Genomic DNA, 13,507 nt, shown 5'->3' on the forward strand with positions numbered 1-13,507 from the left:
TCTCGCCAGAAATATGTTACAGCATGCGCAGTAATGCACTTCCGCAACTGAACTTCGTTGAGGGAACCGATTTCTTTTGCTTTGATGCCACTGTTTACGAACACTTTTTTTGTAGCATCTACCACCTGTGCGTATGGTCACTTACCTTCTCATGCTAACGCATTTCCAGCCGAGAAATTTGGACGAGGTGGTGCTATACTTTGTCTGCTTATGTAGGTTATAATAAACCGTGTAATATTTCGACCGTGCCAAGCTTGGTTAACCTCCCCGTCTTTCCTCTGTATTTCTCTCTCTCTTTATGTACTATTTCGGCTTGTTTTATATAATATGGTGTAAACAGTCTTGATCACTTGCGATGTTTGAAAAGTTTGCGGTACTCATGTTGTAGTGTATTTGGGCATTTTATGACCATCCAATCACATGGAGGTGATTTAAAGAAGCTGAAGTAATTAAAATCCAACCATTTACCACTAAAAAAGCTTGAAATACGTGAACAAGTTTAAGTACGAAATAGGGAAAAAAGACTCCGTTGCGCATATAAATGAGACTGCGCCAAGCACTAAATGACAATCGTGATTAAAAGTCCTTGGAAGTAGCCACTATGCCGTGAAAACAAAAGATGAATAACAATCTTATCAAGGATCGGTGAGGAAGCGTGCGTCAAGGTTCCGACACAGAAATTTTTTTATTGTGTTGGCAAGAACTACTTGTGGGTCTCCTTAACCCTGATGTCAACAAGCGACATAATATTTTACTTTGTGAAATATAATTGAACTCTTTCATATTTATTTGGAACAATCCCGAAGTTGACCGCATTGCTCTTTGGAAATACATTAACGTTTTTATACGACCAATGTTATGCACGGTAAAATATAGTGTTGGCTAATAATATTATGAAGGCACCATCGGGGTACGCATACTACTCCGTCTATAATACCGGAGCGTAACTCTCTACAAGCTACTATACTTTCACTTTTGTTTCTCCATCTCCCCACATTACCTTTCACGTGCAAGTTACTTTTATTTACATTGATATGAAGTAGATATACTTCATTGCAGACATTTTGTACTGTGTGTGTTGTAACCATAACATTTAGAAAAAAAAAAGAGTACCTAGAGTTAACATACGATTTACTCTCACCTAAAACAGTTTTGCCAGTTTTCAGAGAGCCTACATTGCCCAAACATTCACATAGCCCATATGCCGTTGGTATCTGGATTCTCATTTGTGTAATATAGTGACAAGCAGCACGTTTTGCAAAAGCTGCATGCCAAGTCTTGTGAACAACCTCATGGTGGAGTGCTCAAAAACATATAAATATTCCTTGAATACATAAACACGCTTATCGAGAATGAATGTAGCAAAAAGAGATGACAGACAGCACAGAAAAATAGGCTAATCCGGACGTGCCCAGTAATCTAATATTCCGGCTCCTCCATTTATTTTCTCTTTTTCATTGAGTGAGCAAATCGAGTTTCATTCTGTGCTCTGAGTCCATAGCGTTTCAAGTGCGTCAGCTTCACTTGGGCAGAAGGCGCTCCCAAATAGCAACTCAGGTGCCTCTCGTCCTGCCGTCGTAAGCATGTTTGGTTGTTTGTCCAGCAATCCTACAAAAAAAAAGTTTTTTGGGAAATGTGTTGGTACGTAAGTGAATTACTTGCACTCTTGTTCACACTGGATATAGAAGAAAATGGTGAATGTACTCATCACGTTTATTTAGACAATCCTCTTTCAGAACGCAAGCTTAGTTTACACAACGTTTGTGTATACGCGTCCTTGCCAGAACCACGTCTCATCGTAACATAATTGGGACTCTTGAGGACCACAGAAGCGTACTTAAATAATACTGCAAATGGCTGAATAGCGGCTACCAAGAAATAAAGAGAATTTTGGTTTCTATTAGCTTATGAATTTTTAATACTGAATTCATCATCGATGTAACGGTGATGATTTGGATATGTATTACACTTTGTACTAGAATAATAGGTGACCTCGTCTGCCAATCCTCGCTGAATATTCTGTACAGCGAATGCATTGTATAGGAACAACTGTGTTTTGTACTACGGTTTCTGCTTTTCGTGGAGCCTCTGCGAGAGCAAGCATATATGTGATTTATACTACTGAGTTCCCTCATATGCCTTTCTTCTAATAAATTCAGTTTGAAAATGAACCTGTATTTCAAACTTCTCGTTTCTAAACATGATGACATTGGTATGCTTTAGTCACAACCACCTTCACATCGTCTTCACTGTAGCTCAACGCGTCAAATCTGTCACATATATGTACCACTGCAGATTTAACAAAACCAGAAAACCCACTGTTTCAGTCAACTCGTAAAATTTACACGAGAATTACTGAAAGAATATTGTTGTTGCTTGGCTGCTCCTTCCAGAAGCCATTAGCAGTTTTCAATCGCACAGTGTTCTTTAGGAGTGATTGCATTTTCAGATCGGTAGCGCATTATGTGAAAATCCGATGAGTCACTTGGCTGCAGTAGGTAGGGAGGTACTAAATTTAGCGACAATATAGGAGCGCGCAAGGTAGAAAGAAGGAAACCGCTTTAGAGGAATGACATGATTGTGGATGCAATCCGCAGTTTGGAAGCACGAGTGTTAGGAGGAAATCTAACTCAGACTGACCAGAGAAATCACGGAAGCAGAGCAGAATAGGGCGAATGCGAGCGCGTGCATCAGTGTTTCCTTCGTTGCGCTAAGTGATAAAGAAGTGTACTTTTAAGTAGTTGAAGGAGAAAAACGAAACACCTTGGAAGGGGTTCGTTTAGTTGGGGTGACGTTTCTCGGTTATAGTTGGTTGAGCCTGAGTGCATCGTTGTTCTCGTGCAATTTTTTCATAATAAAACTGCAGTTGTGAGTGAGCGTCTCTCATGTGAAGTGCTTTCCTTCCGTCTGCCTCGTTCACTAATATATTTCGACGTTATGTAGCACCAGCATTCCACTATCTTGATGTAAAGTTTTATGTGGTCCTGAAGAAACCATCTTTAAGTTTCCATTGATTGCCTTATTAGCAGTTGTGAGTTCAATCACGCAAAGGTGAACTGTTGTGGGCATGCCATGTTTGCTCGTAAAACTGCTACGAAATTCTCGGCTACCATTGTTGGCTTCCAACTATACATTGGACTTCAAGATGTACATGAGCAGTTCTGCAGTGTGGCACGTACGCCCAGGAATGGCAGCTTGAATATTGTATGAGTCACGCTTGTGAACGTTGGCTTTTCAATGCATGGGCATTATTAGCGAAATATAACAGATCAGTGAAAAAGAACAAACAGAACAAAAGAAGCTAGAGAGTTTGAAGCTCTAATTTGCTGTAATACTTGCGTTGGGTCTAGTTTGTACACAGCCAAATAAGAAGAGAACTTCTTAAACACAAATAACACTGAAAATTTGAAAATAAAAAGCAGGTCAGAAAAAGAACAGGTTGGCGGTAAATTAACAACTGCTTTAATCATCTCAGAGCATCGCACCAAAGTTGCTTACCCGCCTCATGCTCGGACCGTAGCCCACTCATTGTCTCTTTTCGCGCTGATGCCCAAAGGCTGCAACGTTCTCTCTGCCGGTGCCATGCAACACTCCTGCTCGGTACTCTCCAAAGAAGGACTTGTCAAACATCTGTTATGGTGATTCGTTTTTGACCACCCCTCAAGTAAAGCCCCTATACCGGGGACTTTGAGGTAACGAAAATAAATAAATATTTCAAAACCCATATATATATATATTGTATGCGCATGCACAGGTTAGTATTGTATACGTACTAACTTATAAAATTTCATGTTATATCACACCGCAACACCTGAATACACACGCGTAGTTTCATATTCCTTGCGTAAAGAACAATATCCTAAGATGTGCTCAGAAGATTCATATTCCATGGTATGCAAAGAAACAGAGATGTCACTGATACAATCAGATACGCTTTTCTTAATGTGATGTGGTCTCAAAGGAAACTGCACGTCTTCACTCCTGCTTGTGCCTAGAATCAGCGCATCGTAACATCGCGGTGCCCACTCAATGTAGGAATTCAAGTGAGCCTCAAGTTGTGCCCCTTGGCCTACTTTGTTAGCTAGTTTTTACTCATGTTCCTTAAGATGTTCAACTAGCATCTTCCCGTATGCCCAATGTAGAACTTGGCACATACTAGATGTATGGAGTATAGGTCATGTAAGAAATGAGAAAGACACTGTGTTTACTTTGGCACACACGTTTGCTACTATAGCTCATGTGCGGGAGCACAACTTTGAGATCTTGTTGGGCGCAGAAGACACCAAGCGGATTCCATGCCTGTTAGCAACTTTGGTGAGTTGATGTCTGACCTTCGAAACTAGGCAGCCCGCAACAAAGCATAAAACTGCTGTGTCCTCAACGTTTCCGTCTAAATATAAGGGCAGGGAATAAATGTTTTGATCCTGCGATAACGCGGCTGTTGCGGCCAGAGCCGCCGTGCCTTTTTCCCTATGTAGCTCGGGGAGTTTTCCTAAGAGTACTGCGTTTTCACGTATCCGACGCTAACAAAGACATATTCGCAATGAACGTACGCGTGACCCGCTTGAAGGCGGGAGAAGTAAGAATTGCGAATGCAGCGCTGCACCTTGTCGACTGTTTCATCCATGCGTATTTTTCGTAAGTCATGTACCGTCATTTCTTCCCATATAGGAAACGCAAGCACAAGTCAGGGAGAGACGTTCGCATGGCTGAAGTATGCGTTACTATAGGAATAGACGCTGCTGGAGAAGGCGGTTTGTCGCCAGATTTTGCAGTGCCAGCGGCAAGGACAAGTACTGTGCGTGCTTCTCTTTTGATCCAAAGCACGGCCAGTCATGAATCGTTTCGTTGTGGTGCACCACAGATAAATTTCGAGGGCTTAGTGTATCCTCAGAACAGGGGACGACTCTCATATGGCGAAAGTAAGTGCACTGTGGAAGTTTAGTTCGCACTGTCGATCCTCGAGTCAACTGTTTTCCTCTGCAAGAAATTTCGGGAAAACTTGGACTTTGAAACACGAGCGCCGAGACGCCCAAAGCATGCTACCATAACCATCGTATATCACGCTACCTTTAACCTATAAATAATATGAAGAAACGATTATGTAAACAGCTCCGACTACTCAGTTCGTCATCTTTCTGAGACTTTTGCTTGCCATCCGGTCCTATGGGCACACTTCCGACTACATCAGCATTTTATTAGCTGTTATCGCCAAGTTCAAAAGCTGTTTTTCGCTTTTTTCTACTGGTTGACATGAAAATACACTGTATATCGACTTGAATGTTTCACAAGAACGCATGCACTTGATTAAATAAGGTGTATTTTCTTGCACAAGCGACGACATGCTAGTGCAGCGACTGTGTCAGTGCCTACTGATTTTTGATCAGTAACACAATAGCTGGAACGACATAGCTTATTGCTAAAAACCAATACGCATGTGCACGAAAGTATTTCCACGTGTTAGTTTGTGAACGCGTACTGAACGACAAAGCTGTGTTTTCACGTATACGGAAAACGAGTAACACGGCTGCCGTCCCATACGGCCGGCGTGCGTATTGCGTACGCAGCGCGCCATCGACTGGGCTCTGAAAGGAGGATTGATTTAGGGGACGTGATCTGTTCAATCAGTCAGGTTCTTTTGTTCAATGTCGACCGCATTCAGCCCGAACGAAAAGACGCCGCATGGGCCGGGCTGCCACCCTAGCGTGTGCATCGTGGGCAAAAGAACAAGACTTCGAGTTCGCGTTGTCCGCATGAGCATCCCTCTATATATTTCATTACTACTTTTCTTCGTTCTTCTCTTTGTTTTTTCATTTTATAATAATGTTTTCTCACGGGAAGCAACGACGTTCTACCGCTGAAGTGCTGTTGGCAAGCGGCATAGGGTAGAACGCAATTTTCTTGCTCTGGGCTAGCGGGAAGAGCACTAAAAAAGAAAAAGTTGTGAGTTTTTCAGAGAATTAATGTTGTTTTTTTCATAGACCGAATTCGCGTACGCTGGTTTCACTATGTGAATGCTTTTTTCTATTTCATGTCAATCGAAAAAAAAGTTTGTTGTTCCTGAAGTCAAACTTATTTGCCTCTTTTCACTTGCAAATAGAGCAATCAGCCACAGTGCACGTCTACGCATGTAGGAAATATACTCCCTATTTACTCAACCATCCTCCCAAGAAAACTTGAGATGTCACTAGCAAGCGATTCTGCTTGTCTTAACATGCAATGGTACCCCATGGGTACACAGCGTTATCTCACACGCTATGTCACCCTATAGGTATGAACCAAACGTCAGTTTCAACACATTGTTTCAGCAGCCAGAGCTATAGAGAAAATTTTTCGTAATTACTCATTTCACAGGTTCTACAATTAAGAAGCGTTCTTGACCATTTTTTTACAGTTTTGGCTAGCCGTGTATATCACCCCTTTGAATGAGAAGCTACACGTGACCGCTTCGCGTGGACGAGATTTTGTTTTAAGGATCTTTGATCGAGCGTGCACTTTCCCCCTTTTTTTACCCCATGCGCTGGCATACGATTCTTTTCCGTGCTTGTTATTTCAGTGCTATGAATTATGGTTATTCGACCTCGCCGTTCTTCGAATAAGCGAGCATTCGCCGACGTCCACCGTGGATGTTTTTCTTGGCAGCACCGCAAGTCTTCTGCTCCCGGGCCCTCCAGAAAAATGCGACGTGGCGTCTCCTGACAAGAGGAAGCTTTGAGGTTGCTGCCTTGTCAGAGCTCCTCCCTGAATGCTGAAACGGCAATAATGTTTCTGTTTTTAGCTAGTTCATAGTGTATTACTCTTTAACCAAATCTTTTCAGGAGCACGTAGGTGAACATGGTCGTCTAGGATCACTTTTTTTTCAAGCGTGGTCTAGCATACTTCTAAGCACTCTTGTAACTTGTCAACTTTGTTTCCTTTTTTTAGAAATAAATGATTGTGAAAAAATAGCAGCTAGGCAGGTAAATAGGTGTGAGCAGAATTGAACTGAACTGGTGAAATTTAAATTACTATAGCAATACAAAAATTATCAATGTAAAGAAAACCTTAAGTATTACACTTCAATATGAAAAGTAAATCTTGTTCATGCTCTATGTACACTTTCTGAAACATATGAAGTATATGATAGACAGCTCGAAGCCTACTCTTTCAAAGCAAAAATTATATGCATACCTCAATAAAAGATACATCAAATCAGCTGTAGGGCACTCTGATATTTTTTTGTGGCGAAGACCAAAAAATACCAGTTTCACGAACAGCTCCTGTGAAATAAATAAATGGTTTTTAAGTTAAGCATGTTGAGATCTCACGAAGCCTGGTAAAGCTCGGTTTACACTTGTATATTGTACTGAACTGGATAACAACCCGGTCTTCACGCGTTGTCGTGGTGGCCTTCTGGCTAAGATACTCGGCTGCTGACCCGCAGGTCGTGGAATCGAATCCTTGCTGTGGTGGTGGCATTTTTGATGGAGGCAAAATGCTATAGGCTCGTGTGCTCAGATTTGTGTGCACGTTAAAGAAACCCAGGTGGCCAAAATTTCCGGAGCCCTCCGCTACAACATCCCTCATAATTATATCTCTCATAATCATAACCCCACATATCTATCACATTCTTCTGGTCTTTTCTCTCTCTCCTTTTCACCGTTTTTCTACATGTACCAGCACAAGCAGTGAGATGGAGTGCTCAGTCAGCAACAATTCTGTCTGCATGATTATCTCCTCGTCGACATTCTAAGCCAGGAACCTGAACTACTAAATTATTTTTGAAAATCTTCAGTCGCTCCAAAAGCACTGATGATCATTTTTATGAAGGGTATTGGAAGTTCAAAAATGGTTTCTATTTCTCGACGTCATTTGTCTTTATACGTGCACGTTTTTACTAATCTCTGAAATGAGAACCATACGAGTCACACTTTCACAGTGGACAGTCAGGAAATGCATAAAGCGCCAAAAAGCTTCGTAAGAAGACATTACTGTTAAGAGACTGCCGCACTTTTGCTCGCCTGCGCATAAGAGGGAGCCTCCGCCACGTTCCAGGTTTCAAACGCCATCTGGTCCGGACAGGTGCGCCGGCTAATTAAGCAGCCGGTCGATAGCCGCCCCAAAATATGTTTCTTTTACTGCTGATCATTACGCCTAGACAAGAGACCATTTCTTCTCATTGTCTATCTGCCGTACGGAATATAGACACTCAATGGAAGGCTTCTCCACTAGTGGTATTTGCGCAGAGCAGTAACGTTCAGGGAAGCAGTTGCACATTTATTGCCATTCTTACTCCATTCTTATTGCTGCTTTGGCTGACGCAATGGTATGCGAAGAGCACCTTTTATTTGCGTAAATTACTTTATAGCGTACAGTCTTCAATATTTGCGCTCAACGAGCTTAACTCACGCCTTCCTCGTTCTTCCTAATGCTTCATTTTTACCCTTCTAGTGTAAGCCTCATGTTGCCGAAGCTTACCTGTATGTTTGCGACTAAGAGTCAATTCTTGCAGCTTTAATATCCGGCAGGACTGATTTCTTTGTTTCGTTTTGGAATAAAACAACTGTTAATTCAATTTGGATCTAGAGGAAAAGCTCATCATGGTACCATAAAAAAAGTGGTGATTCCGCCAAGCATGTTCCGGGAGAGTGAGCTTTCGAAATCATCGTGTTTGCGAGGAGGTATCACTATCTTTCTCGCATAGCTTGATACTGGTGAACGAAGCTCCCTTTGCTGGCCCATAAACTAACTGCACTTACTTTATTGACCTCCATGTTGTAGCTCTACCATCACTTGGTTTCAAATCGCGGTTTGAAGTAAACCATCCTTACATTACAAAGACAGGTTTAGCTTCACTGTTGATTCTAGATTCGATTCAAAGTAACGCTTCGATCAGCAAAGCAGTACTTCATATTTTTACTCAGAACAAGGTTTGTTCCGGGGTTTTGACAAAGAGATACAACCTTGGTGAAAGTCGGAATGTAAATAGGCCACACAACTATCACCTTGTTGTATGCCGGCACTTACTTGAAGTGGTGACTACATGTCGAATTTTATGTGAGAAGTTACCTTTGTTTAGACTATGGCTTGTAATTGCTAGAGCAAGGTGTATTCCTGAGCTGATAAGAACTACACTTTTTACAAGGAAGAGCTCCTTTAATAGTTTTCAGAATATTTGAAGAAGTGAGAAAAGATTGAAGAGAGCATGTACTTACAGCAAACTTTATTGCTGAGAAAGAGGGAATATATACGCTATAAGGGGAAGGTGAGAACAAAAAGAGTGCATATACTAAAAACTGGTGAATAGCATGTTGATTTGCGGGCCTCATCTGGAAAGATACTGAAATTCACAATCTAAGTATTGGATCGATGAAGCACTTGCGCAATCCTCACTTGAATTGCTAATGAAACAAGGCTTCATAATTTTGACGTCAAATTCAGCGTGGTAGGAAAAGATAACTGAAGACCATAACATCAGCCATTAATGACATCAAATCAAAGTGTTACAAAAAAAAGCAAGGCGAAACGCAACACTCAGACACAAAAGCGGCTTTTTTTAAATACATGACTATTCGCAATGTTCTGAGTAACCGAATAAACCTTCCTCAATAAAAAGAAATTATAATGCAGGCATTATCTATTGCCAAGTTTTGAAGGCTTTATAGAGCGCGGCTTTCGGGCGCATGCCCTGCGTTAAACAGCGTTGCCGTAGGTGACCTCGTCGCGTGAACAAGCGCGTTGCAGTGGCATTGGACAGGCCCCACCAACACGTACAGCAGGTACGACTGTGAAACGAAAGCAAGAGAGAAATAAATAAAAGGAAGAGACAGGGAGGTTAACCTAGACGAATAGGTTTGCTACCTTGTACGGTGGTTGGGAAATAGGTCGGAAAGAGGATAGATATAGAGAGATATAAAATAAATTACAAAAAAAACCACATGCGCACACATTCAGGGAGAAAGTTCCGATCACAGTCGTTTGGACAGGCCTGTTGAAAGCAAAAAGCACAGGAGCGCCTTCACAGCCTTCTTCTGCGACATAAAGTCCTGTCGGCAGCGCAGGATTCTTTCTTCGGCAAGAGGCTGGTTGTCCAGTTCATCTAGTGCATTGCAGAGTGACTGTCCCTGCGAGCAGTATTGTGGGCATTCACACAGAATGTGCCAAGTTGTTTCATCACTGCTACAATGGTCGCATGCAGCAGTGTTAGCCATTCCTATGCGGAACGCGTACGCATTGGTAAATGCGACGCCCAACCATAATCTGCACAGCATAGTAGCGTCTCGTCGGTGTAATTCCGGAAGAATTCGAAGACTGAGAGTGTAGTCTAAAGTACCTAACCGTGCATGGATGAATTGTGACTCGTTCCATTGTGACAACGTGCGCTTGAGAGCAAGCATGCGGAGTTTCCGTGCAGCGACAGTTTTGGAAAGCGTAATTGATATTTCATCGCTTTCAGTATGGGCAGAACGGGCAGCTCGATCGACCCGTTCATTGCCAATTATTCCACAATGTCTTGGGAGCCATTGAAAGGCTATTTCATGTCCTTCCTCAATGAGTTGGTGTGTCTTTTCTGCAATCTCAAATACCAGCTGTTCATACGGGCCGTGGCGTAAAGGTGATAGAAGGGATTGCAGTGCCGCCTTTGAGTCACTGAATATTGTCCATGTTTGTGGCTGTTGGTCGTTGATGAATTGTAATGCGGCACGAAGAGCTGTGAGCTCTGCTCCCGTTGATGTCGTAAGGTGGGAGGTCTTAAATTTTCTTGTCGTGTCTTTTATCGGTACAACAAATGATGCCGTTGAAGTCTTCTGTAAAACAGAGCCGTCGGTGTATACGTGTATACAGCCTTGATACGTCTCGTATAACAAGAGCAGAGCAAACTGCCTAAGAGCAGGTGACGACATATCTGCTCTTTTCTGGATGCCAGGTATAGTTACCCTGATGTTAGCCTGAGTCAGGCACCAGGGAGGAGTCGAAGGCCTGGCGGCGGGTGTGAAGCGTGTGGGCAAAGATTCGTGATATGTGGTGACCGTTTGGCAAAATGACGAACGTGGTCTGTCTGCTGGTAAAGAGGCTAGGTGGTGGCAGGGTGTCCGAGCAATATGCCTTATATGTGTCCTGAGTGCCTCAACGTCGATATGTGTCGTGATGAGGTGGTGCCCGGTGATAGCTATACTAGCCATTGTCGACGCACTACGAAGCAAGCCGAGGCAAATCCGGAGGGCCTGGGACTGAACACTGTGTAGCGTTCGAAGACTTGTTTTTCTTGCATTGGTCAATGCTGGTAAACTGTACCGCAGAAAACCGAGAAAAAGTACTCTGTACAGCTGTAGCATTGCACTGGGAAACATTCCCCAAGTCTTCCCTGCAGAGAACTTCAGTATATTACAGATGTCCATTAACCGTTTCTTCATGTGCGAAACGTTATCACTCCATCATAGATTCCTATCAATTATGACGCCCAAGAACTTGTGCGATTGAACGTATGGTACAGTTTGATCATTGATGCTTATAGTGTACTTATCCATAGGCTTTCGTGTAAAAGCTACGAGGGCGCATTTCTCGGAAGAAATTTCCAAGCCTCGATTTCGTAGGTAGCGTAATGTTTCAGTGGCAGCTTTTTGAATTCTCCCTCGTAACTGCAGGCGTGTAACAGCCGATGCCCAATCGCAGATATCATCTGCGTACATTGATAGCCTGACCGTGCTTGGCAGATGCTCAGTGAGAGCAATCAACGTAAAAGTGTACAGCACAGCGCTGAGTACGCCACCCTGGGGGACGCCATGGTGGCTGTAATGTGGAGAGGTTGGACCGTCTTCAGTGCTGACAAACAAGAATCGCATTGACAAATAACTACGTATCCAGCGATACATCCGACCACCTACTCCTATATCTTCGAGAGCGGTAAGAAGAACTTCATGCGTGACGTTGTCATACGCCCCTTTAACATCTAGGAACAAAGATGCGCAGAGACGCTTACGGGCTTTCTCGTGTTGGACGTAAGTGACCAGGTTGACTACGTTGTCAATCGATGCTCGACCATGCCGAAATCCTGCCATGGCGTCTGTGTAGATGTTGTTACACTTCAAGAACAACTCCAGGCGTCCCAGGATCATCCTCTCCATAACTTTGCCTACACAACTAGCCAATGCGATCGGACGATAAGATGAGAGCTCCAACGGTGACTTGCCTGGTTTCAGAAGTGGAACTAGGCGTTTTGTCTTCCAGCTTGTCGGGGGCGTTCCATCTTGCCAGGATTTGTTGTACAACTCAAAAAGGAGGATTATCGCGCGTTCACCCAGATGACCCAAGGCCTTTAAGGAATTCTATCGGGCCCTGGTGCCGACGTGCGTCCACGCAAAGCTAGTGCTGCTCTGAGCTCCACAATTGAAAAGGGCATATCTATGCGAGAATCCAGTGTTTGTGGACAGTTAGTCGAGGGCAATAGGCTATTGGGCACTGCGAGTGGCCCAGATACTCTGGCACAGAAGTCTTCTGCCACGTCAATGCCGCGTCTCTGTTCAGAAAGTGCGAGAGCCCTGAATGGTTACCACTGAGTGGGTTTTGTGCAGAGACCTCGTACCGTCTTCCACAATCGGGATAGAGGTTTTCGTGGGTCAAGTGACTCACAAAAAACAGTCCAACGTTGTGACTCGAGAATAATTATCCGGCGCTGAATCTTCTTTTGTATACGTCGAGCAATCCATAAGTCTTCTACTGCCTCCGTGCGTCGGTATCTTCGTTCAGCACGCCGTTGGATTGCTCGAAGTCATTCTAGCTCAATGTCAAATTCCGTTACTTTGCGAGAGCAGGTGAGGGTACATGTAGTATCGTGTATTGTGCTTTTAATTATCCCCTCTATATCGAGGGATATGTTTCCTTCACATTGCTCTTCCATGCGAGACTGAAATTTCAGCCAGTCCACTCTCTGAACACTATCGCGAATCTTAGCTTGGGACAATCCTTCGATTTTGACGTGTGATTGTGGTCACTTCCAAGCGTTTCTATGTCTGGAAACCACTCAGCATGGCTGACGAGGCCTCGTGAGACAAAGGCCAGGTCAAGGCAGCTGCTATACCTTGAACCACGTAGGAACGTTGGACTGCCATCATTTAGCAAGAAAAGTTGGTTGTCGGAGGCGAAGGACACCAACTTTCTCCCTTTAACATTGGTCTTCGAACTTCCCTAGATTGTATGATGGGCCTTGAAGTCACCAATTATAGTGCATGGGTGAGAAGTTGCTGACAGGATACCTTGTAGTCTGGTATGGTCAAACGGCTTGACGGAGAGAGGTAGGCACCCACAACCGTGACGGTAAGTCTCCTTTACACTGTTATACTTATATATTAATTGTCGTCGTGGGGTGACACCGAGTGATGGGTGTAGGTGAGGTCACGGCGAATAAACATCTGAACTTTGCTATTGTCCGCAGTTGTAGACGACATGAATGACTCATAACCAAAAAGTCTGATTTCTTTCTGCAAATTTGGCTCACAGATGACAATGATGGGGAACTTATTGGTGTACA

General features: G+C 43.4%; 1 long non-coding RNA gene across 1 annotated transcript in view; it reads right to left on the minus strand.

The window, feature by feature from the left end:
- Nucleotides 1-1,390: 1,390 nt before the first annotated feature.
- LOC142768593 (uncharacterized) overlaps nucleotides 1,391-13,507 on the minus strand; it is a 66,654-nt gene continuing 54,537 nt past the window's right edge. The window contains exons 2-3 of the long non-coding RNA XR_012885350.1: nucleotides 6,581-6,748; nucleotides 1,391-1,608 (exon numbers count right to left, since the gene is read on the minus strand). This is a non-coding gene — a long non-coding RNA (uncharacterized LOC142768593). The remainder of the gene's footprint in view (nucleotides 1,609-6,580; nucleotides 6,749-13,507) is intronic.

This window comes from Rhipicephalus microplus, chromosome 8 (assembly GCF_043290135.1).
Source record: "Rhipicephalus microplus isolate Deutch F79 chromosome 8, USDA_Rmic, whole genome shotgun sequence".
NCBI lineage: Eukaryota > Metazoa > Arthropoda > Arachnida > Ixodida > Ixodidae > Rhipicephalus > Rhipicephalus microplus.